The following is a 26,185-nucleotide window of genomic DNA, read 5'->3' on the forward strand; positions in this document are numbered from 1 at the left end:
GACGCACAGCCCTGCACGTGTTGGAGGATATTTTGGCATTCGAGCGCAAGTTGACAGTGCTTGCCAGAGATTTACAGAAAGGCACTTTGTCTCACTTCCCCAATTTGAGAGAGTTCAAACAAGGTCACGACATGATAAATTCGGAGTATTTACAATCTGCAATCATCGCAATGCAAACATCGTTTGGGAAACGCTTCTGTGAGTTCAGAGAGGAAAAAAACACATTATCCTTCCCGGTCACTCCCTTAAGCATCGATCCTTCCCTACTGAATACGACTGCATTGGCAGGTGTGAGTCAACCTGATCTTGAGATGGAACTGGCCGACATAGCCGACAAAGACATATGGGTGTCCAAGTTTAGACGCTTGACAGCAGACCTTGAAGATGTTGCCCATCAGAAGGCCGTTCTTGCTCAGAATCACAAATGGAGTGATATTGAAAACCTTCCAAAACCGGACAAACTTGTGTTCGAAACATGGAATGCTATGCCCGACATTTATGTAAACATTAAAAAGTATGCGCTTTGAGTCCTGTCGATCTTTGGATCCACATATGTAAGTGAGCAGGTGTTCTCCAACATGAACTTTATTAAAAACAAACATCGCGCACGCCTCACAGATGACAGCTTGCGATCCTGTGTAAAGATGAAGGTGACGTCATACAGCCCTGATGTGCAGACGCTGTGCGCTGAGGTCCAGGAGCAGAAATCCCATTAACCAAGTATGATAAATATTTTAATTGCCTATTATTTTACTTATATTCATATTTTTTCATTGTTCAGTGAAATAGTCCTTTTATTTTTCAGGCTGACAGCTGGCTGATGTTATTTTTGGTTTGCTGCTGGCAGAAAATTTAAGTTCGGCGTTTTTCATAAATACAAGAAGGACTCAAATAGACATTGAGTATTTTACTTAAAAGTAACTTTCAACCCAACATCTTTTTTTCGGAGTTCAAAATGTTTTTGTTGCATGCAGAAATGTAATTTCGTTTTCTCTGCAGGAGTTCATCAATTTCATAAATGCAACACATTATAGTTTGTTTATACATAGCATAAAGGCAAAAAAAACGTTGTATGCAGTGTTATTTCATTTTAAATGTCAAACGGGTTTTGCGGCTCCCAGTGTTTTCTTTACTGTGGGAAACGGGTCCAAGTGGCTCTTTCAGTGGTAAAGGTTGCTGACCCCTGACCTAGGGTTACCCATAGCCCTCTACTTTTCTGAGCTCCATATATCTGTCCAGAAGTTTCTTAAAAGACCCTATCGTATCCGCCTCCACCACTGTGGTCAGCAGCCCATTCCCCGCACTCACCACTCTGCATAAAAAAATTAACCCTGACGTCTCCTCTGTACTTAGTTCCAAGCATTTTAAAACTGTGTCCTCTCATGTTAGTAATTTCAGCCCTGGGAAAAAGCCTCTGACTATCCACACGATCAATGCCTCTCATCATCTTGTACTCCTCTATCAGGTCACCTCTTATCCTCTGATGCTCCAAGGGAAAAAAGGCCAGGTTCACTCAAGCTATTCTCATAAGGCATGCTCCCAATCCAGGCTACATCCTTGTAAATCTCCTCTGCAACCTTTCTATGGTTTCCACATCCTTCCTGTAGTGAGGCAACCAGAACTGAGCACAGTACTCCAGTGGGGTCTGACCAGGGTCCTATATAACTGTAACATTAACTCTCAGCTCCTAAAATCAATCCCATGATTGATGAAGGAAAATGCACTGTATGACTTCTTAACCAAAGAGTCAACCTGCGTGGCAGCTTTGAGTGTCCTATAGACTTGGACCCCAAGATCCCTCTGATCCTCCACACTGCCAAGAGTCTTACCATTAATATTATATTCTGCCATCTTATTTAACCCACCAAAATGAACCACCACACACTTATCTGGGTTGAACTCCATCTGCCACTGCTCAGCCCAGTTTTGCATCCTATCAATGTCCTGCTGTATCCTCTGACAGCCCTCCACACTATCCTTTGCGTCATCAGCAAATTTACTAACCCATCCCTCCACTTCTTCATTCAGGTCATTTGTAAAATGACTTCTTCATTCAGGTCATTTGTAAAAATCATGAAGAGCAGGGGTCCCAGATCAGAGCCCTGAGGCACACCGCTGATCACCGACCTCCATGCACAATATGACCCATCTACAACCACACTTTGCCTTCTATGGGGAAGCCAATTCTGGATCCACAAAGCAATGTTCCCTTGAATCCCATGTCTCTTTACTTTCTCAATAAGCCTTGCATGGGGTATTTTGTCAAATGCCTTGCTGAAATCCATATACTCAGATCTACTGCTCTACCTTCATCAATGTGTTTAGTCACATCCTCAAAAAATTCAATCAAGATTGTAAGGCATGACCTGCCTTTGACAAAGCCATGCTGACTATTCCTAATCATATTATGCCTCTCCAAATGTTCATAAATATTGCCTCTCAAGATTTTCTCCATCAACTTACCAACCACTGAAGTAAGACTCACTGGTCTATAATTTCCTGGGCTACCTCTACACCCACAGCCCTCCAATCCTCTAGAACCTCCCCCATTCCCATTGATGACGTAAAGATAATTGCTAGAGGCTCAGCAATCTCCTCCCTTTCCTCCCACAGTGACATCCCATCTGGTCCCAGTGACTTATCCAACTTGATGCTTTCCAAAAGCTCCAGCACATCTTTTTTCAATATCTATATGCTCAAGCTTTTCGTTTCCCTGTAAGTCATCCTTACAATTGCCAAGATCATTTTCAGTACTGAATATTGAAGCGAAGTACTCATTAGGTCCCTCTGCTATCTCCTCCTGTTCCATATACACTTTCCCACTGTCACACTTGATTGGCCCTATTCTCTCACGTCTTATCCTCTTGCTCTTCACATATTTGTAGAATGCCTTGGGATTTTCCTGAATCCTGTCTGCCAAGGCCTTCTCAGGGCCCCTTCTTGCTCTCCTAATTTCTTTCTTAAGCTCCTTTCTGCTAGCCTTATAATCTTCTAGATCTCTATCATTAGCTGGTTGTTGAAACTTTTGTAAACCCTTCCTTTCTTCTTGACTAGACTTACAACAGCCTTTGTACACCACAGTTCCTGTACCCTGTCATCTTTTCCCTGTCTCATTGGAATGTACCAATGCAGAACTCCATGCATATTTGTCACATTTCTTCTGTACATTCCCCTGAGAACATCTATTCCCAATTTATGCTTCCAAGTTCCTGCCTGATAACCTCATATTTCCCCTTACTCCAATTAATCATGTTCCTATCCCTCTCCAATTCTATGGTAAAGGAGATAGAATTGTGATCATTATCTCTAAGTACAGCCTCTTCTCTTGTAGGCTTATCTACATATTGTGTCAAGAAACCTACTTGAACACACCTAACAAACTCCACCCCATCTAAACCCTTTGCTATAGGGACATGCCCATCGATATTTGGGAAATTAAAATTTCCCACCACAACAACCCTGTTATTATTACACCTTTCCAGAATCTGTCTCCCTATCTGCTCCTCAATGTCCCTGTTACTATTGTGTGGTCTATGAAAAACACCCAGTAGAGTTATGGACACTCTCCTTTTCCTAACTTCCATCCACAGAGACTCCGTAGACAATCCCTTCATGACTTCCTCCTTTTCTGCAGCCGTGACACTATCTCTGACCAACACTGCCACGCCCCCACCTCTTTTGCCTCCCTCTCTGTCCTTTCTGAAACATCTAAAGCTGGGCACTTGAAGTAACCATTCCTGCCCCGGAGTCATCCAAGATTCTGTAATGGCCACAACATCACAGCTCCAAGCTAAGCCAAACAATAAGCCAAGCTACAATTAGATTCTACAATGTAGAGGGAATCACATCATGGGAATGCTGGATAAAAGCAAATGTAAGGGAACTGATGCTTCATCTGCAAGGATGGTTTTAGTCATTCAATACTAGGGGGGAGCAGGTAAAAGGACAGTAAGTTAAATCCAAAAAGATGCAAATATTGTCAAGAATATTTGATGTGAAGTATTGAATGTGTTTCACTCTCCACAGATTTTGTCCAAACTGTTGGATGCTGCCAGCATTTTCTCTTACAGAGGTAAAAGACTTTACAGCCCAGTGAACGGGATTGAATTCCTACCACTGTCTGTAAGGTGTTCTCCCAGTGAGCTCGTGGAAGTTCTGATTTCTTCTCACATCCTAAAGACAAACGGGAAGATTAGTGTATTGTGAGTTTGCTATATTGGCACTGGAAGCATAGCGACACATGCAGGCTGCCCCCAGAACATCCTCAGATGTTGTTAGCCTTCAAATGACAGATTTTACCGTGTGTTTCGATGTACATGTGAGAAATACTGTGAATCTGTTAAAGCAGCAAATGTTGTGCATCTTGCAATTACTTAAAGAAATGCTGTGGAAGGAGAGTGGTTCATTGAGATTATTGAAGGGTTAGTGAGTGATTTTGTGACAGTGAGGCGGGAAAAGATAAGAGGGTCCCATTTATTACAGAAAAAAACATCTTGTTAAGACTTCAAAATCTCCAGCAGCAGCTGAAAAGTGAGTGAGACCTTAAAAAATACTGAAGCTTGCCTCAACCTTGAGGTCTTATCCGGGCATGCTGTCACTATGTGAATGAACATCATATGCATCAAAAATCCATTTCTAATGAACCCAACCATACTCTCAGCATGCTAAATATCTGATCACATATATTACTTGAGATTTTATAAAAATATCCTCCATGTAGCTCATCAAAACTTTGAAATACATGATTGTCTTTCTGGCTTCGCACATAGTCTAACCCGCAAGTGCATGACGGTCAAGTTACAAGTATGCACAACCTAAGGAAGCCACTAAGTACAACTCTACTATCAATACAACTGGCTTTTAGAAATAGATAAACACGAGGAAATCTGTAGATCCTGGAAATTCAAGCAACACACACAAAATGCTGGTGGAACACAACAGGCCAGGCAGCATCTATAGGAAGAAGCACAGTCGACGTTTCGGGCCTAGACCCTTTGTCAGGACTAACTGAAAGAAAAGATAGTAAGAGATTTGAAAGTAGGAGGGGGAGGGGGAAATGCGAAGTCATGGGAGAAGACCTGAGGGGCTGGGGTGAAGCTAAGAGCCGGAAAGGCAGAAGGGATACAGAGCTGGAGAAGGGAAAGAACAGGAGGCCTAGGGAGAAAGAAAGGGGGAGGGAAACACCAGAGGGAGATGGAGAACAGGCGGAGTGAACAACCTGAGTTTGGATTCATTTCGACAATAGAGGAGGCCATGGATAGACATATCAGAATAGGACTGGGACGTGGAATTAAAATGTGTGGCCACTGGGAAATCCTGCTTTCTCTGGCAGACAGGGCAGGAGCACCGGACGCAGTATACCACACCAGCCGACTCACAGGTGAAGTGCCGCCTCACCTGGAAGGACTGTCTGGGGCCCTGAATGGTGGTGAGGGAGGAAGTGTAAGTGCAGGTGTAGCACTTGTTCCGTTTACAAGGATAAGTGCCAGGAGGGAGATCGGTGGGAAGGGATGGGGGGGAGGGCGGGGGGAAGAAATAGATGTTGTTGTAAAATAGAAAACATGGCAGTGAGCTCCCACAAATCACGAAATGAAAATTAGTGGATATTCAGATGTGTTGTAGCTTTGGAAGTAAATAGAAAAGACAAGATAGCTTCTCTGTTTTGATGTGGCAGTCTGAAAGAACAAATAAGACTTTAGTATTGTGTACGAAATATTGAAGTTCATTAATAAGGATATCCGTCTTGCAGAAAGTTACGCAGGGAGAGCGTAAAGTCCAGCTTATCGTGGTACACCAGCAGAATGAATCTACAGCACAGAGCTATCTACATTGCTAACACCAAATCCAACCATTTATGGGCAGAACTAGTAGTCCCACAAGCAAACCATAAAAAATACAGTAAATTTTGCTGTACTCACGAGGATGATTGCTTCCTAGGAAGTAACTAATTTGTGTGGAGATTCAATTAATGCTTCAGCCATGACATAGCCCGGAAGAGAGGAGCTGTGATATCCAGTCAAGTGAAGACGAACGAGTTATTCCATTTAGACTCATCAGACACCATATTTCTGCTGTTTTCCCAAACGTGCCCTGCAATCTTTCAAATCCCTGACCTGATCTAGACTGTTGATGGGGTGCCTAAGGAATCTAGTCAGAACATAAAATATTTAACAGTACAACACAGTGCAGGCACTTTGGCCAGGATCATGTGCTGACCTTTTAACATTCTCCATGATCAATCTATTGCTTTCCTCCCACATAGTTGTCCATTTTTCATTCCTCCATGTTCCTATCTAAGGATCTCTTGTGTTCCTATATATCTACTTGCACCACCAGCCCTGACAGCACAGTTCACGCACCTCCCACTCTGTATAAAAACCTACCTCAGAAAACCCCCCTATACTTTCCTCCAATCACATTAATCCTCATACTCGCCATTTTCGTCCTGGGAAAAAGGCTGACCACTCAATCAATGTTGGTTATGACCTTGTACATCTCTATCAAGTCACCTCTCACCCTCTTTTGCCCCAAAGAGAAAGCCTTAACCTACTCAATAAGACATGCTCTCTAATCCAAACAACATTCTGATAAATCTCTTCTGCACCCTCTCTAAAGTTTCTACATCCTCTGTATAGTGGTGCGACGAAACCTGAACACAATACTCCATGTGTGGTCTAACCAGTTTTATCGGAATGCAACGCCATCTTGTGGCTCTTGAGCTCAATCCCTGGACTAATGGAGGTGAAAATACTATACATCTTCTTAATGACCTGTGCAACAGCTTTGAAGGATCTTTGACATGGATCCCATAGCCCTGATCCTCGCTGCTCAGAGTCGCGTCATTAAACCTGTGCTCTGCATTCAGATTCATCCTTCCAAAATGCATCACTCCACGCCTATCACTACCACTCTCCTACTCTCCTTGTCCCTTTCTGAGCCACAGAACTGGACTCAGTGCCAGAGACCTGGTCACTGGGGCTTTCCCCCAGTAGATCGACCCTTCCATCAGTGTCCAAAGCAATATACTTGTTATTGGGGGAATGGCCGCAGGCATACTCAACACTATCTGCCTAATCTCTTTCTCTGTCCTGACAGTCACCCAGCCACCTGCCTCCTGCAACTTGGTTGTGACTGCCTCCCTGTCACTCCTATCTGCCAACTCCTCATTCTCTTCGCTAAGCCGTAGGTTATCTATCTCCAGCTCCATTTCCCTCACATAGTCTGTAAGGAACTGCATTCAGGTGCACTCTTCACAAATGTAGCAATGAGGACCGTTGAAAGTCTCCCCGATCTCTGACATCTATAGGAGGAACACACCGCTGCCCTGGGTTTCATTTTTGCTGCCCGTGCTAGGCAATAATACAGAAGTAATGAGAAATTTGACAGGAATCTCAGCCTCTTCTCACCAAAGGTCTGTGACTCAGAGTCTCAGTCCTCTATTATAACTTCATCCTCTCTCACACTACGTCTGCTCCCATGATGTTCACTTGCTTAAACCTGACTTCCTTGTATTGGAGCTCAGCAGAAAGTCCCGATAGGTCCCATTTACTCACCACAAGTAACAGCTCCTACAATCTCAAACTCAACAGAAACTCCCAATCCAGTTCCACAACTTCATTAAAGTATTCCTTATAATCATGGGAGTCCTGTTTGCTCCCATTTTACTGTCACCTCAGGCTCCCATACTAACTCCCTTGCAACCTCCTTCAACCATTACCCTTTCTCTTCACCTTCCCAGCTTTCTCACCACTGTTATGTATTATGCATTAGAACTGCGAAAGCTCCTCTCACCCCTTCCACCATTCCACCTTCCCAACCCAATCCTCTCTCACCACTGCCTGTAAGAAACACTGACTGCTTTTGAGTGTAAAACTTCATCTTGGTATACCTTTTCCATAGAAAAGAAGGCTTCCTATTTGAGAAATGGAGTCCTGGGCTGCTTTAGTTACTCCCAGTCATGGTTAAGGTATTGAAAGAAGTTGGCTAGGTTCCATTCTTCCGTCAAGAGATACATGCTAGTTAATCATCTTCTCGTTCAGTTTCTGCTGGAAACAAAATGTTCCAGATGTTAATTCAGACACATCAAAGGTTAAATGCCAGGCCAAGAGGAGTTGTTGAGCTAAACAATAAGGCAGGATTCAGTTCAGGATGGCACAAATCAATTCCTTCAGTAGCTGGACCCGGACTGATGCAAAGAAAGATAGTCATGGATAGAGGTCAATCATTACTGCAGAACTTTTTCAGAGTAACATCTTCAGCTACATCATCAAAAATATTTGCATTTTGACCTTTAATAAGCGCTTATGCTTCATGTACTTTGCAACATTAAAATGCTTTTAAAATGCCAAAATAGGGGAACTTACAGCCTATTTGTGGAAGATTGGATTACCTGCTCAAGTCTCCAGAGCAGGGCACAAATTTAACTTCTACCATAACTCATCCATGACAGACATTCACAACAGCAATAATGATTTTGCAAAAAGAGTTGTCACTGATGACTTAATAGACTTCAGCTCCATTCACTTTTCAAATAATCATACAAGGCAAAGGCTTGGAAAACTTTTAGCCCTGGTAGGGCAGAAAGACATTCAGAGCAGCTAAAGGCTGTCTCCTACAGGTAATAAACCTAAGCCTTTTCCCTAGCACCTTCCCACTTTCCTAGAGTCACCACTGGCTAGTGCTTCAGCATGATCAGCTGGTTGAGTGGTGTTCACAACAACCAACTTCTGGATGCGGAATTCAAGGGAACGCACACCAGTCCCCTTTTGAGGGATCAGCAGTAGAAAGGGTGAGCAGTTTCAAGTTCCTGAGTGTCAACATCTCTGAAGATCTATCAGTATGGCCCAGCCATACTGATGCAATTACAAAGAAGGCACAACAGCAGCTGTATTTCATTAGGTGTTTGAGTAGACTCGGTAGGTCACAATTGACTCTATCAAATTTCTACAAATGTACCATGGGGTGTCTACTAACTGGTTACATCACCTGGTGTGGAGGGACCACTGCACAGGATCAGAAAAATCTGCAGAAAGTTGCAGACTCACCAGCTCCGTCATAGGCACTAGCCTCCCCAGCATCGAGGACATCTCCTAAAGGCGATGGCTCTAAAGGGCTGCAACTGTTATTAAGGACCCCCATCACCCACCACATGCCCTCTTCTCATTGCTACCATCAGGGAGGAGGAACAGGAGCATGAAGCCTGAAGACTCATTCTTATATATACATTCTTATTGTAATTTTCATAGGTTTTTATTATTAAGCATTGCTGACGCAAAAGAAGCAAATTTCACAGCATTTGCCAGTGATATTAAAGCCGATCGTAATTTTGATTTTGATTCTGTTACAATCATTGTGACTGAAGACTGGACAGTGGTTGTTACTTTCGGATCAGCAGCTCAAAGCTCAAGTGAGAAATGCCCTGATGTATTGAGTGACATATGGACTGGACAAATACTCATCCAGTTCCCACATCACCACTCTCAACCCAGCGCTCCCAACGCTTTCCATTGCCATGCACCTCCACACTTCTTCCTTGCATGAAAACACACTTTCTTTAAAATTACAACAGTCTCCCCTGAAAGTGAAGGCTGCCAGACTACTCTGCAATTCAATAGATATTAGAAATGATTGTTTTTGTTCTACTGAATTATTTATTACCTAGAAAACTTAAACCACTACTGCATTATTTTAAAAACACAGTACATTTGCCTGAAAGACCTTTCTCTTGTTCTTGGAATTCCTCCTCAATTTGGCGTCAACTGCAGCTGAACTAATACAATGCCAAAAATAATTTGCTGATGTTTGAACATCAGAATTCAAAGACTGAAGGCCAACTTTTTTTTTGTTTTTCTGCCTCTGCTGACTGGAGCATAATGAAATAAACATGATGTGGAGTGGAAGCCCAACTGCCTGTGCAATTCTTACCAATACCACACCACTCCTGCAGTGCAGGCTGCACACTTGCACCCATTGGTGTCGGCACAGCAAACACCAGCTGCAAGCTTCCTGACTGCAACAGCAGGAGTGCAGAAACCTGGAGCATTTGTGACCTTTTTTTCTTTGTTTTGGTATGGGCGGGGAAGGCCAAGCTTGGACCAGCGGGAAGGGGGTGGCTGGAGCTTCTCGGTTCGGGTCTGGATGGAAGGTGCATTCTCAGTTCCATGCATGGTTGTAGCCTTGCCTTCTACGAGCTGCCATGCAAAAACACGACAAAGTGAGAAAGGGAACGTGTACTGTAGGTCCCATCATTTGAGTCCTTCTGTGATATTCTAAGGTTGAATCCAGTCTTCTTGAAAGACCCCAGAGATTACAAATCAAAGATATCGGAGGCAGAGACACAGTGGTGAAAAGATCTCCAATTGGCAGTTATTCAATTTGTACTGGATGCAGCTACACTCATTTTGATCTTCATTGATATTGGTCTAACTTTGTTCTTTTTGCTACTTGGACATCCAGTAGAGATTACAGACTAAAGGAATTCAGAAAATAGGCCCTTTGAGCAAATCAAAGCGGGCATGGCTGAATCCTTTATTTTCCATTATCATATTCCAGTCATCTCCCCACATCTTCTCATGCATTTTTGTGTTCAGAAATTCACCTATTTCCATCTCAAACACATCTAGCACTTTGCCTCCACCAGACTTTGTGATCAAGAATCCTACAGCTTCACTACCCTCTCATTGAAAATATTTCTCCTAACTTTGGTCCTAAATGTTCACCCCATATCTCAAGACTGGGACACAATGGCCTGTAGCTCAGTCAAGGAAAGCATTCTTCCTACATCCGGTCTGTTCAGCCCTGTCAAAATCTTCTACATTACCTTTCTTCACTATGCTAGCAACTATAGATCTGGTTGATAGCTGTCACCTTGCGCAACATCACTATCATCCCAAAATTCATTTGCTGAGTCCTTACTTTAATCCCTTCAGAACAAGTCTAACTTTTCTTAGGTAAGGAGGCAATAATTACACAAAATATGCCAGGAATGGTGGCTGTTAAGTATGAGGAAAGTATACTATTATCTGTAACACCTTTTGGTAAATATGGAAAGGGTGTGAACGCTATTACATAAATGGACACTTTTATTTGGGTTGGGATGGTAGCATAGCAGTTAGCTTAATGTTATTACAGTGCCAGTGGCCGGGGTTCAATTCCTGCCGCCATCTGTTCTCACTATGTCCTCGTGGGTTTCCTCTGAGTGCTCCAGCTTCCTCTCACATTCCAAAGACATACGGGCTAGGGTCGGTAAGCTGTGGGCATGCTATGTTGGTACTGGAATCATGGTGACCCCCAGAACATTCTCAGACTGTGTTGGTTTCTGAGGCAAAATGGCGCATGTTTCAATGTACTTACGACAAAAAAGCAAATATTTATTCATTTATTTGGCTTTAAGACAGGAGAAAAACATTTGTGATACAGTCCTAAGCAATGTTTCATTAAGGCTTGAAACTGGAAGTGTGTTGCAAGGTAAATGAAGCATTTATTGGTAGGAGTTGCCTATTTCTCAGCAACAGAAACGTTGTTGTTGGTAGCAACAGGATTACTATGACCAGTAATATTGGTGGAAAGGTGTTATGTCTACTATTGTTTTGTTCAGAATTATTGTACAGAGGTTACTTTTGTGATGGCTCTGAGGTTATTCTTTTGGTCTCATAATCGTTAGATGCTAAGAAGAATTTAAATTGTAATATTGTGTAATATGGGCTTTTCTAATGAGCTGTTTCTAGTAATTAATTTGTTTCATTAGAAAAAAAAGTCTGGCTGGAAAGAATGGATCGAAATCTTAAGTTTCAACATATTTAAACAGCAAGTTATTGCACTGAGAAGCAAGAGGAGGTGATTGAACATAACTGCAAAACAAGCCAGATCTAAAAAGAAGAATATGTGCTCTAGGCACTTTCCAGCCACTAAGTAATTCTGAAGTGTAGTTATTTATAATGAAGAAAATACATTGTGACATTGTTAAGTGGGTTAAAGGTCGTACATCTTAGTTGTTAAATACAACTGTCCCTTTAAAGCTAACTACTGGGAAAATCTGTATTGTTAAAGTCAGACTGGAGAGCCCGTAACTTCTGCAAAAAAAAAGAAAAGGCAGTGATACCAAAAGTTGAACGCCTCAGTGCTCATGCAAGACGTAATTCTTCCAAATGGGTCTAAGATAATAAGATAGAAGAAACTGCACAGACCTTATACATCCAAAAAATCAGCCACAGAATTCTAGAGAGATTTAGCATTTACCTTGAAAACCAAAGTTTAAAGTTCAAAGTAAATTTATTATCAAAGTACGTGTATGTCACCATCTACAACCCTGAGATTCATTTTCTTGTGGGCAAACTTTATAAGTCGGATAATCATATCAGAATCAATGAAAAACTGCACCTACAAGGTGGACAAACAATCAATGTGCAAAAGATGACAAACTGCGCAAATACACAAGAAAAAACTAAATAATAATAATAAATAGATAAGCTATAAATCTTGAGAACATGAGAGGAAGAGCCCTTGAAAATAAGTGCATAGGTTGTGGGAACAGTTCAGTGATGAGGTAATTGGAACTGAGTGAAGTTATCCCCTGGGGTTCAAAAGACTGATGGTTGAAGGGTAATGCGTAACTATACACAAACCTGTTGATGAGAATCCTGATGCTCCTGTACCTTCATCCTGAAGGCAGCAGTGAGAAGTAATCCAGGAGCGAAACAAAGCCAGTTTTTTTAGTGGGCTCAGGTTCTTGTTGGCATCAGACTGTGCTGTTAATGTGCCATTTCGTGCAGCTGTCAAAAGATGAAAGTCGCATATCATTCATTTTGGGAAATCAAAAAGGGATAGGGTATTTATAGTATATACATATATAGTGAATGTTAATGAACAGAAAGGCGCTGGGGTCTAAGTCCTTTGTTCCAGGAATGCGGTAACACAAGTCGATAGGAGTTGAAGATGATCCATGGCATGTTTGAAGAAGGTCAAGACTTGGGATGTTTTGTTACAACTTTACAGTATACTGCTTACAACATACCTGGAGTATTGTCTGTGATTCTGGCCACCACATTATGGGAAGGAATTGCTTCCCTTGGGGGAAACGCATTGGAGATTCACCAGGGTAATGTCTGAATTGGAGGCTTTTTCTTGCATAGCTTAGGCTTCTTTACCCTCAATGAAAGAGGCTGAATAGTGACAGAAGTATATACAATTAGAAGAAGTAGTGATAGTTAGAATCATATCCATGTTAGGGATGTCAAAAGCAAGAAAGCATGCACTTAAAGTGAGAGGAAGGAGTTTTCAAGGAGGCCTGAAAAGTATGTTTCTTTTTGCACTGTCAATGTTTCGCATCTGGAAGGGTCTGCCAGAGGATGTGCCGGAATCAGTTACTGTCATGTTTGGTAGCTTCAGAAACTACTCTGAAGAAAAACATGGGAGCCAGGATAACATATCTACTTAGTGAGGCGCATGCATACGACGTGTTGGCATGATGGCATAAGCCTTTCACATAATTCTTACATACAACCTGTAATGAATTAATTAAACAAACATAGAATGCTTAATCAAACAACATACTTAAAATATCACTCAAATATGACCAAAATATTAAATACAGTATAGTTACCATTACTGATGCATTTAAAGAGGTATTGAAATAGGAGAGGCATTGAAGGATACCATTCTAACGCAGGCAAGTGAAGTTTGTGTGGGTGGACTAAAAGATCATCATGCGTGTGTTGGCGAAAGAGTCCACCTCTGTGCTGCTTGACTCCATGACTCCCTAAGACTCTGCGATGTCAAACAAGCACCTTAAAAAATTTTCAAACTTACAAAGTCTGTGCGCACAATCAGATGCTAATGGAGGAGATTGTCAAATACAGAGTCAAGGCCCGCTGATCAGGAGAAAGCCTTATCATGCAGAAATTCAGAAGTGCTAAGAGACAATAGGCACACTATTGTGATGACAAGATTGTTCTTCTCGATGCGTTAGACTGCACAGTCTCTGAGACAAGATATTCCACGTGAGGACCTTGCCTGGTATTGAAAGAGATGACAGCTTCTTCTTTCTCTTCAGATTCACATGCTTTGGCATAGTGAAATGGAGGTGAGGGACCGCCACTCATGTAAAAGTGTAACACAGAACAAATTTGGAAGTGCCGTGATCTTGCGTGAAACCTATGTGGAACTTATGTGTGACCACGTATATGTCTCCCAGTTGCTCTTGTTTACTCCCCCATTCCAACTGATGTCTGGTTGAAAGACTAGGTTACTAGAAAATAAATGAGAAAATAGTGTACGGGTGTACCTAATAAAGTGGCCACTGAGTATATATTACGATAGTGATAATTATATAACCATATAATCATATAACAATTACAGCATGGAAACAGGCCATCTCGGCCCTTCTAGTCCATGCTGAACGCTTACACTCACCTAGTCCCACCAACCTGCACTTAGCCCATAACCCTCCATTCCTTTCCTGTTCATTTACCTATCCAATTTTACTTTAAGTGACAATATTGAACCTGCCTCAGATCAGCTGGCAGGGGTTTTTGCTGACATTTTCAACCTCTCCATCCTTCAATCTGAGTTTCAACTTGCTTCAAAAAGACCACTATCATCCCCGGTACCTAAGAAAAACAATGTAACGTGCCTTAATGTCTACCACCCAATTGCAGCTGTTTTCTGTCATTCATATCTTTGGAAGGGATCTTGTAACACCACTTGCAGGAGTTCAACATCTCATCTCAAAGGCCGCACTTCTAGCATTGCAGCATGCTAACACTGAAACGACGGTCCATAGTTTACTCTCAACTCACTGACACAGGACTTGATTTAGTTTAAATCTCACTTTGGAAGCTCCGAGACTGAGTCTTGCTGACAATATTTACAGGATAAATGCCTGTCTACACGGACAGAAACAATATGAATGGTAAACCACAGGAGACATTTCAGGTCCTCATTTTTTTTTCATGCATATTTCTTAACCTCTTTCTCTTCTTTAAGAATAAGCCACATATTCTGTTATCCAAGCGAAAGTGACCTACAGCTGACTGCTTGAAAAGGTAAGTGAGCCGTCTCTTCAGATTGTTGCATCATAGTATTGAACATTTTGCGAGTTGTTTAGCAACAGAGTTCAGAACACCATAAATGGTCAGCAATGAAGAACCCATGATCCGATTCGTGTCTCTAATTTGTCTCTGGACCAATAACCACTGTCCATTCCACGCCCATTTCATCTTATATTGCAAATCACTTTCATTTATTGGCAGCCTTGGATGAGCTGACTGCACAGGTGAAGAGGTAATGAAGGATAACTGATGCATGACATAATGGGGTCCAGAAGCTGGAGTCTGAAATGCAGAATTACTGAAAATAATCTGTGGATTCTAGTGTGGACCGTGGAGATATTATTTTCAGAAAGAACAAGGACATAACATATCTTGGATACATTGTGACATATTAATCATGTCTAGATAGAAACTTATTTTGTAAAAATGGTGTACTATGTCTCAGAGTTACAGAATCAATCTGAAATTAGTCATTGGCACTGAAATATTTCCCTTAATGGTTTGAAAGAACATTTCTCCCATTCTAACACCACACACTAGAGGCTTCAGCAAGTGATACTATGCAAGTCGAGGCCCTGATATGGTAAAACAAATGTCATTGCTGAGATTGAAATTTGCTTGGTTATATCTAACGGTAATAAATCTGCTGTCAGCAACCACAATATGACATCATATACAAATATAATGTTATGATTCATATTTATGCCGTCTGTACCATTTGCACAGCTGATTGATGCATAAAATTCAGCACATTCTTCTGCAGTCTCATTTCAGTGTCTATCCTAAGGACCAACAGCCATCACAACTGCAACAGTATTGCTCCCTCTACTGGCTGAATTTATTAAGGCACAGTCAAACTCTGAGGCGATTTCCTTTAGCCTTATCCCACTCCCTGACATAAACTTAGCAGAAACTTCCCCCCACATTTACAGCAGCAGGTGCATAAGAAGCCCTGGAAGATCACTGGGACACCACTCACCCCAACCATAAACTGTTTCAGCTGATTCGTCTGGCGATCAGTGTTCCAGCATTAAAGCCAGGACCAACAGGCTACGGGGGAGCTTCTTTCTACGTCATCAGACTTTTAAATTCACATTGCGACAGAGTCATAGTACAAAGACTTTTACTTCCTCACATTGTAGGATGGATGTAGGATTTAAATAAGTTCAAATTCAATCTCTTTTTGCTACTTCTTTAAATACCTGGAAGAAAATGATCTTCCAGGAAGTATAAGCTGACATGTATATACGTATTACTGAAATTTGAACTTTGACCATCTCTAGGGGGTAAAGAAAGACTTCTTTCCACACCACTCCTGTGGATTCGGAAGTGACTGATGAGGTGTACTGAAACTCAGACACAGGGGAGTGGATGGGCAGTTTTGTGTGCTCTGTTTTTTCCACTCTCCTTTGGAGACCTGAATTGTTAGTGCTTTTCCAAATACTCCTTCTCCACTTTAAGGACTTCTGGACTTAGGTTTCCCTTGGGTGAAGAATGTGCTACATGCTTTCAAGAAGACTGAGAGGAAATCTTTAAGGCATTTTTATTTTCAAACGCAAGAAAATCTGCAGATGCTGGAAATCCAAAGCAACACACACAAAATGCTGGAGGAACTCAGCAGGCCAGGCACCAAGTAAGGGAAAGAGTAAACAGTCGACATTTTGGGCTGAGACCCTACATCAGGGCTGGAAGGGAAGGTCGGAGTAAGAAGGTGGGAGAAGTACAAGGTGACAGGTGAGAGGCTAAACTGGGGGAGGGGGAGGAGGTGAAGTAAAGAGCTGGGAAGTTGATTGGTGAAAGAGATAAGGGACTGGAGAAGGGGGAATCTGACAGGAGAGCACAGAAGACCATGGAAGAAAGGGAAAGGGGAGGAGCACAGAGGGAGGTGATGGGCAGGGAAGGAGAGGGAAATGGAAACAGGGAATGGTGAAGAGGTAATTATCGGAAGTTCAAACCATCAATGTCCATGCCATCAGGTTGAAGGCTAACCAGATGGAATGTAAGGTGTTGCTCCTCTAGCCTGAGTCTGGGCTCATCCTGGCAGTAGAGGAGGTCATGGACTGACATGACAGAATAGGAAAGGGATGTAAAATTTAAATTGGTAGCCACCGGAAGAGGATTGGAGAGGATTACTGCAAACAAGCATTTGGGGAAGCATAGTCTCATTAGGGATATGCAGCACACCTTTGTGAAGGGCGGGCCATGCCTCACCAGCTTGATTGAATTATTTGAGGAAGTGACAAAGCATATTGATGAAGGCAGAGCAGTGGATGTAGTCTATATGGATTTTAGTAAGGTTCCTAATGGTAGGCTCATGCATGTAGCATGGGATCCAGGGAACATGGCTGTGTGGATTCAAAACTGGCTTGCACACAGAAGGGAGAAACTGGTAGTAGATGGAGCATATTTTACCTGGATGTCAGTGACCAATGGTGTTCTGCAGGAATCTGTTCTGGGACCCCTGCTGCTTCTGACTTTTGTGATTGACTTGGATGGGGAAGCGGAAGGGTGGGTCAGTACGCTTCCAGATGACACAAAGGTAGGTGGTGTTGTGAATAGTGTAGAAGGTTGTCATAAGTTGCAATGGGAGATCGATAGGATGCAGAGCTGGGCTGAGAAGAGGCAGTTGAAGTTCAATCCAGGAAAGGTTGAACATGAAGGCCTAATCCAGGGTTAATGGCAAAATTCTCAACAATTTGAAAAAACAGGGATTTTGGAATCCACATCCATAGATCCTCAAAGTTGCCATGCAAGCTGACAGGGTGATTAAGAAGGTGCATGATGTGTTGGTCTTCATTAGTCAGGGGACTGAGTTCATGACCTATCAGGTAATGTTTCTATAGAACTCTGGTTGTACTCTTGTTGTATTGTGTTCAGTCTGGTTGCCACGTTATATGTCTAGGCAATACGAATACAGCAGGCTTCTTCAGATTTGGAGAACATTCTCCATCTTTCTTCATTCCATCATTCTTTCAGAATGATCTCCATCATTCTTCCATCTCCATCATTCTTTCAGAATGGAGAACATTCTCCATCTTTCCTTTAGTGTTCAGCAAGGATCAGTGTTTGGACCTTTGATATTTGGTATACCATACAAATCAATACTGGGACCTTTGCGGATCACCTGTTGCTTATGATATGCAGTAAATTAACACAATGGAAGTGAATGTAGTAAGTTTTATTATTAATTCGGCTGTGTTGTGGATATGGAAAAAAGTTGTGTAAGGCTACAGCAGGATATAAATAAGATGAAAAGTTGGGCAAAGCATTGGGAAATGGACGATAATCCTGACCGGTACAAGATTATGCTCTTTTGAGAAGTCAAATAGTGGTACACTAACACACACAAAATGTTGGAGGGAGTCAGCAGACCAGGCAACATCTATGGAGAGGAATAAAGAGTTGATGTTTTGAGCTGAGACCCTCATCATGGTCAATATATACAATATAAACTTTATAAAGTAATGCAATATACTGTATATTGAATGGTGCTAAGGGTTATTAATGAACAGGGGGAGATTCAGGTTGAAATCCACAGATCCCTGAAAGTTGGCAACATGGTTGATATTGTGTTGAAGAAGTCATAGGGCTTCCTTGCCTTCAAAGCTTGGGACATAGAATATAAAAGTTGGAATGTTACAGTATGTTGCAACTTTACAAAATCCTGGTAAGAAGACTCTTGGATTATTTCATGCAGTTTTCATCATCACAATATAAGAAGGATATGATTGTGCTGGAAAAAGTTCAGAGGGGATTCATTGTTTGTTGCCTGCACTAGAGAGGCTGGGGTTGTGTCCCTTAGATTGTAGGAGGTTGAAGGCCATATTGATAGATTCTGGGACTTTCCAAGCATCACCAAGCTACCATTAACTATGCCTATATATTGTATGTGCCTCTGGTCCTCTTAGGATAATCTGAAGGCTTCTACTCAAGTCTTCAGATTTCTTTTCTAAATTAACATTAAATTTAATTAGAGTTAACCCAAAGTACTTATTTATAACGTAAGAAGCACATATGAGGTAGATAGTCATATTGTTTTTCCCTTGGCAGAGGTATCAAAAATAGGAGAGCATCAGTTTTAAGGAGAAGGAAGGAATTTTGAAAGGGATTCAAGTAGCAAGTTTCCTCACAGCTGGTGATTGATATCTGTTGGGAGTTGCTAGATGAGGTGGTGGAATCAGGTACAATCTTTAAGTTTAAGAGACACTTAGACAGGCAAAATGTAGCAGTCTATGAACTTAATGTAGGCAGGTGGAATTATTGTAGATCGGCATGAAACATGGTTTCAACCAACCAAATCACCAGAGGTGAAATCAGCAGTTGACATGTTTCTGTGCTGTACAACTCTCTGTGGCTCCATGGCCCTGGGACTTACCAAATATCACCAAGCTACCACTAACTACACCTAGATTTTGCACTTGCCTCTGATCCTCTCAGGATCGGTTCTGCTTCTACTCAAGTCTTCAGATTTTTTTCTAAATTAACATTAAATTTAATTAGAGTTAACCTGAAAAAAGTACATAGTTAATGTGACAAGTAAGACTGCCACAAATTAATTAATTGGTGCGATTCACAATTATGTAATTAAAGTTTAACACTGAACAAAAATTAGGCATGATGCTGGGGCGAACTATTAGTACATAGAATTATAGTTTTTCTGGACTGGTCATGAATATGATGAAGAGTAGTGGGGAAATAATTAGCGTGGTGGACAGAGTGGAGAATATCTGCAACACAGGAACATTTCCCGATAAACATTATTGGTGAGAAAGATCTTCCATTGGGTGGCTGCAGAAAGTCACGTGCAACACCTGTGGTTATTAAGTATGGAAGTTTCTGTCAACAAGATGCATAAAAGACTAGATCGTTTTAGTTTTTTGAGCTTAATGGAGTCCTGAATGTATATTTAATTTGGACAGGCCTTCCTATCATAATAATTGACAATATATGGTTTTATGTTTGCTTGTGGCTACATATGACATTTCTATCCCAATCAATGTTAAAATAGAGAAGAGAAACAAAATTTCATCATAACTAATGGTAAGCTTCAGTTCATTTTGCATGATGCAAATATTACTAAGGTGCTAGTTGGGTAATCAGGTGTGAAGTATAATTCATATTATTTATTGGACATCCTGATGTGTTTGCATGATTGTCTTGGTTAAATTACAAAATTCAATTATCAAAGTCTCTTGTTGTTCCTTGAACAACACCTCTCCTGTTACAAAGGGAACAGTTTTCAACCGCCAAGAGGAGAAAGCATGACTAATCTTCTGCTCTCAGTGCCTCACTATTAGATGTAACTGATAATGTACGAAATTAAATGATTATAATAATACCAAGCAGGTGGGCTTAACTACAATTAATCCCTTGTGTGAAAATCAGAGGGATCCATTAAGTTTCATGTATAAAGGTAACAATCAATCATAGAACACTTCAATGGATTCAAGAGAATGAAGTCAGCAGGTCATGTTTCTACCAAAAATTTCATTAAAAATTACCTCCACCCACGGAGGTAAGGTAAAGAACCAAAACACTTGAAAGAAATCCACGTGGTCACGGGGAAAATGTACAAAGTCCTTACACACAGTGGTGGGAATTGAACCCTGATCCTACAACTGGCACTGCACTGACCACTGTGCTACAGTGCCACCCTAAATATAAAGAAGTCACTCTCTGGGACTATATGGAACAATCACCTTCATTCTACGTCCATCAGGTATTTCTTTTTATCATGGAGCCCAATGTTTGAATTGGAGGGAGAAGAAGATTGTCTAATAGCTGAATGTTAGCAATATAACTTAGGTTGGGAATAGTTGCTTGTAACTGACAAAAATGCCCTTCTTTAATGGTTGTTTGGAATGAAAACAAAAAAAAAACATTCAAAACTATGATTGATGTGTAAGTTGTGGAAGTCAGGATGTTTTGGAAGGAATGTTGGTCCAGCACATTCCACCGATGGACATAATGCCATCGTCCGGCCTCACCTTCCCAGCCCTCTCAATATCAACCTGCTGCCAGTGCATCTATGCAAAATGACCCAAGACATTTTTGTCAGAAGATAAATTGCATTCCTGATATTTTAGCAACATACAAAAATATGCAGATCAGAAGAATGGGAACTTAACTGTGTGGATTCAGAATTGGGTTGTCCACAGAGGACAGAGGGTGATTTGCAGATGGAGTATGTTCTGCCTGGAGGTCGGTGACCAGTGATGGATCTGTTCTGGGACCCTTACTCTTTGTAAATGATTTGGATAAGGAAGTGAGGAGGTTTTGTAAATCTGCAAATGACATGAAGGCTGCTGGTGCTGTGAAGAGGGTAGAATGTTGCCGTAGGTTACAAGGGGACATTGGTAGGATGTAGAGCTGGGTGGAGAAGTGGCAGATAGAGATCAATCCAGAAAAGTATGAAGCCATACTTTGGAAGATTAAACTGAAGACAGAATACAGGGTTGATGATAGGACTCTTAATTGTATGAAGGAACAGAGGACTCTTGGAGTCCACATTCATACATCCCTCAAAGTTGCCACGCAAGTTCTTCCTTTCTTTTTCAATCTTTTTATTAAATTTTCAAAAACAAATACATAATGGTCATAATAATACAAAGGGAGTGGGAGTATGTTATTGGTAATTAACACACAAGTAGAAACTATAGGTAACACCAATATAATTGACCTCCCAAACTCTTAGTATAGACAAGATACAAAGAAATAAAAAGATGGAAAAAAAACCTCAAATGAAAAATCAAAAACAAAGTAAAATAAACTAAGCAAAACCAAAACTAAACTAAACAAAGCTGGGCTATTCTATTATATTGAATAAAGTCATTAATGTCATTAACTCCACTCCTCTACTTAAATTAATAAATAATATAAAGGAATCGGAGAATGTCAAATACATTCTATGAAAGTATTGAATAAATGGCACCACGCAAGTTAAGAGGGTGGTGTGTTGGCCTTCAATAGTCAGGGGATTGAGCTCAAGAGCCACAAAGTAATGTTGCAGCTCTATGAAACTCTGGATAGACCGCACTTGGAGTATTGTGTTCAGTTCTGATCATCCCTGCATTATACTTAATTTGGCACAATGTTAAAGTTTATAAATCGCACCAGTTAACTTGGAAGGGTGTGGAAGCTTTAGAGACGATGGTGTGTGGATTAGAGAGCATGCTTTGTGAGGATAGGCCGAGCGAGCTAGGATTTTTCCTTTGGAGTGAAGGAGGATGAGAGGTGACTTGATGGAGGTGGTACCAGATGATAAGAGGCATAGATGGAGTGGACTTCCAGAGACATATTCCTGGTGGTGAAGATAAGTGATACAGGGAGACATGATTTTAAGATGTTTGGAGGAAAGAGGGATATCAGAGGTAGGTTTGTGGAACACACTGCCAAAGATACTGGTGGTGGTGGTGGCAGATGCAGTAGCATCATTTAAGAGACTCTTAGATAGGCACGTGGATGAAAGAAAAATGGAGGTCTATGTGGGAGAGAAGGGTGGGATTGATTTTAGAGTAGGTTAAAGGGTTGGTACAAGCTCCGTTACTGTACTGTACCATCCTAAATTCTATTTTAAAAAATATACAAAAAAATTTAAAAAGAGCAATCACTTAAAAATACTACAAAATCCTTTATACAATTTATATAAGATCCAACATGGTTGATTAAGATGGAAAATAAATTATCTTTTAATTATCCTTTGCTATCACAACTACTCTTCTGTATTTGTGTGACTGATTTACTGCTCCTGTGCTCCAGTGCAGGTTCAATGATTAGGATTCCCACTGGGGTATTACAACAGTTTGCACTTTGTCTTTTGACTCTGTCAGGGGTCCAGATTTGAAAACCAGGCAATCACCCATAAAGTTTGGCCATCAACCTCATAAATTGTGTTTGAATTAGAATCATGAGCTTGATGGCACGTGGTGAGAAAGAGCAGGAATTTCTGGAGCTGCCAATATTTCCTAGCAACTTCTGCAGGAGGAGATATTTTATAAAAGCATAATCTGGAGAAGATATTTTATAAAATTGTAAATAGCTGCTGTGCTTTGCTCAAAATTGAGAAAGAAATTAGCCCCCAGTATCCACAAGTTACTGCTTCTTGATGATTCTCATTGTCCTCCTTATTTATTTTCTGGTTTGGTTGTCATATTCATTCAGAAATATTTGCTCCATCCTTCACACTGTTACGTAGTCTCCCAGCAAAAGCCAGCAGTCCTCAGTGATATGTTGGGCACCGCATAGAGACATCACTTCCGCTGAGAAAACAAAAATGGTGATAAATCGGCATATACAGCGAGTGGGAGATAGAAAAACTGGTGCCACAACAACAATCGCTCACTCACCGTCAGCAAAACCAAGGAGCTGATTATCAACCACAGGAGGAAGAAGCAGGAGGACCAAGAGTCAGTCCATATAAGGGGATCAGAGGTGAGGAGGCTGACTGGATTTAGATTCCTTGGTGTTAATATATCAAAGGATTGGTCCTGAGACCAGCTGGTAAGTGGACTCACAAAGAAGGCACAACAGCAGCTCTATTTTCTTCGAAGTTTGCATAGATTCAGCATGCAATCTAAAACCCTGACAGACTTCTATAGTCGCACAGTGGAGAGTGTCCTAACTGGTGGAAACACCAAAGCCCAAGATGAAAAAGGCTACAAAATGTGGTGAATACAGCCCAGTCCATCACAGAAAAACCCTCCCACTACTGAGTACATTTACATGGAACACTACCACAAGAAAGCAAAGCCCCACCACCATCAAGACAATGTCCTCTCCTCTCTGCTACCATTGGGCAGGAGTACCAATAGGTCCCACACCAAAGTTATTACCCTACAACCATCATGCTCCTAAAGCAGCGTGGGTAACTGCACTCCTACCCACTCTAACTGATTCCCTGACTTACAGACTCACTTTCAAGGGCTCTTTGCAACTCATGCTCTCCACATTATATTTACTTGTACAGTTTGTCTTCTTTTGCACATTGGTTGTTTGTCAGACTCCGTCTGCTGAAGTGTGTTTTTTTTTGTAAATTTCTTTTGCAGTTTGCTGTGGAAATGCCTGCAAGAAAATGAATCTCAGGGTAGTATACGGTAGCATTATGTACTTTAATATTAAATTCAATTTGAACTTTGCGCTTTGAATTTGAACTTCCAGCACCAGCCCTCATGCTGGGATTTAGCTTGGGCAGCCTTGGTGTTGCACTGCAGTAGGCAATACTATGTGTTGGGAGCCAAGCTCCCAGTGAAGGACTGTGCATGAGATTACACTGGAAGAAACCACGTAGCCCAGAGGCAATCACTGGGAAAGAAAACACAGCCTATTTTAAAGCAACGCTCTTAAATCTAGCTTGATGGGAACCCTCTTCTAAGTTGAATCTCACTGGATGACGCTTTTTTACTTTAGTATAAGAGTTCCCCTATGCTAATATCATGCATTGTAACCAATTTCCCCAGGGGCCACTCTGCCATTTTACTGAGCAAGTTCTCTGGGCTGTTGAAAGATAAAGGGAGAGCAGCCAGGGAACTGGGGAGTGAAATCTGTGAAGTTATTCGCAGTTATCAGCTTGTGGGAATTAAATCTCTTGCATTTCACAGGCACCTTTCACATTTTTATGCAGTAGAGTTAGTATTTTCCTGAATCTACACAGGATCCTGATGTGGTGTCTCAGAAAGGCAGCTTTCATTATTAAGGACCTCCAGCATCCAGGACACGCTCTTTTCTCACTGTTACCATCAGGTAGGAGGTACAGAAGTCTGAAGGCACACACTCAGCAATTCAGGAACAGCTTCTTCCCATCTGCCATCCGATTCCTAAATGGACATTGAACCCTTGAACACTACCTCACTTTTTAAATATACATTATTTCTGTTTTCTGCATGATTTTTAATCTATTCAATATACACATACTATTACTTACTTGTTTGTTTTCTTCTATATTATGGATTGCTGCTGCTGCTAAGTTAACAAATGCCGGTGATTATAAACCTGATTCTGATCTGGTAGGAGTGATCACTGTTTTCTGCGGCTGGAACACATCAGTCAGGAACAGATGTGACACATCTTTGGATTGCCCTCTGACCTGTTGGACTACAGATGAAAACAGCAGCTTTAAAATCTAAGGACAAGATGGTAGTTCAGCATCGCTGCAGCTGCCATAGAATCAAAAGCAGGGAAAAGAAAGATGGCACTTACTGACTGTAACATCTCAAGGCAGCTCTGACATCTGCTCAGAGGATGAATGTCAAATGTAGATTGTTAGCAACTTCCACGGAGCCTAACTTCCTCTGAACACCACCCACCTTCCAGCACCAGATTCCGGTTAGGTTGGTGCATCCTTTGATCAGAAATCAAGTGGAGAGATTTAACTCTCCACAAATATCAACTGAAACACATCAAAGGAAAAAAATATATATAGATAACCTACTAAAAGTCTCTTAAATGTCCTTATTGTGCCAGCCTCTGCACTCACAACAGTGTATTCCAGACACCTAACACTTTACACAGAGTCTGATATCTCCCCTATAACTTCCTCCACTCACCTTTAAAGAATATTGGCCATTACCACCCTGGGAAAAAGGCACAGGCTGTCCATTCTGTCTCTGCAACTTCTACATCACTGTCAAGTCACCTCTCATCCTCCTTCTAATTTTCTCTTTATTTCAGAAATACCAGAATTTGTAGATTTTTAATCCATTGTAAGGTAACGTAATCGGTGGAAATACACAGAATTCACAATCCCCAACATTGAGTTGGGATTTCACTTTAAGAGGTGGTCTGATGTGATGACATAATTACATAAAGGGCTTTTGCCGTGCTTTGTGTTCAGTTTTTTGGAGTTCATTAAATGAGATCACAAGACACTAGATCACAAGACAAAGAAGCATAAGTAGGCCATTCGACCCATTGAGTCTACTCTGCCACCCCACCATGAGCTAAACTATTCTCTCGTCTGGTTCCAATTTTCAGATTTTTTCCCATATCCCTTGATACCCTGACTAATTAGATACCTGTCAATCTCCTCCTTAAAAACCCTCAATGATTGGGCCTCCACAGTTGTATGTGGCAATGAATTCCATAAATCCACGACCCTCAGGCTAAAAAAATTTCTCCTCATCTCTGTTTTAAATGGGTACCCT

This window comes from Hypanus sabinus, chromosome 22, assembly GCF_030144855.1.
Source record: "Hypanus sabinus isolate sHypSab1 chromosome 22, sHypSab1.hap1, whole genome shotgun sequence".
In the NCBI taxonomy this organism is placed as follows: Eukaryota; Metazoa; Chordata; class Chondrichthyes; order Myliobatiformes; family Dasyatidae; genus Hypanus; species Hypanus sabinus.